Source organism: Photinus pyralis, unplaced genomic scaffold, assembly GCF_008802855.1.
Source record: "Photinus pyralis isolate 1611_PpyrPB1 unplaced genomic scaffold, Ppyr1.3 Ppyr1.4_LG2, whole genome shotgun sequence".
In the NCBI taxonomy this organism is placed as follows: Eukaryota; Metazoa; Arthropoda; class Insecta; order Coleoptera; family Lampyridae; genus Photinus; species Photinus pyralis.
Window position 1 is genome coordinate 42031551 of NW_022170403.1, and position 759 is coordinate 42032309.

The window sequence follows — 759 nt, forward strand, 5'->3', positions numbered from 1 at the left end:
GTGACGCACGGTCTCTCAGACCGACGAAAAGTATTTTTCAAATTTTTGTAAAAACGGCGCAGCGCATGGCACTGCTAGTTCTGCTAGCTTAATATTTTGCGTGTCTGAGTTTAGTACCAGACCTCGTACCAGACGAACAACTTGATGAAGCAAGCCGTTCTTTGACAATTAACCCTTTCGGTTTGTCAGACCGACGTCACCATTGGTGTACCTAAAAATTCAAGCTGCCACTGCACATTCTTTTAAACAGAAATCAAGAACAATTCGGAAATTTGGGTATATTTAGTGCCGTGAGTAATTGGCCGCTTTCCGGTGCATCGCCGCCATTGATGCTACGAAAATTCTAGTCAGCGCAGCATTGCAACGCGCATCCCCCCGTAAGCTTAGTATTGTGTATAATTCAATTTTGTTGTTATGAAGCTCTGGATAGGACACATAGGAAATTATTTTGTAAATTACAGTTGTAACTGGGAATTAGTTTATAATTTACAGTTGTAATTGTCAATTGCACTAATTTACAGTTGTAACTGGGTATTATCCTTGACAGTTACAACGGCAAATTAGTTTAATTCCCAGTTACAACTGTAAATTAGTGTAATTCCCAATTACAACTGTAAATTATAAACTAATTCCTAGTTACAACTGTAAATTAGTATAGTTCCCAGTTACAACTGTAATTTACAAAATAATTTCCTATGTGTCCTATCCAGAGCGTCGTAAGTTATGTTACAAGAATAAAATTTATTTTTTCGATTTATA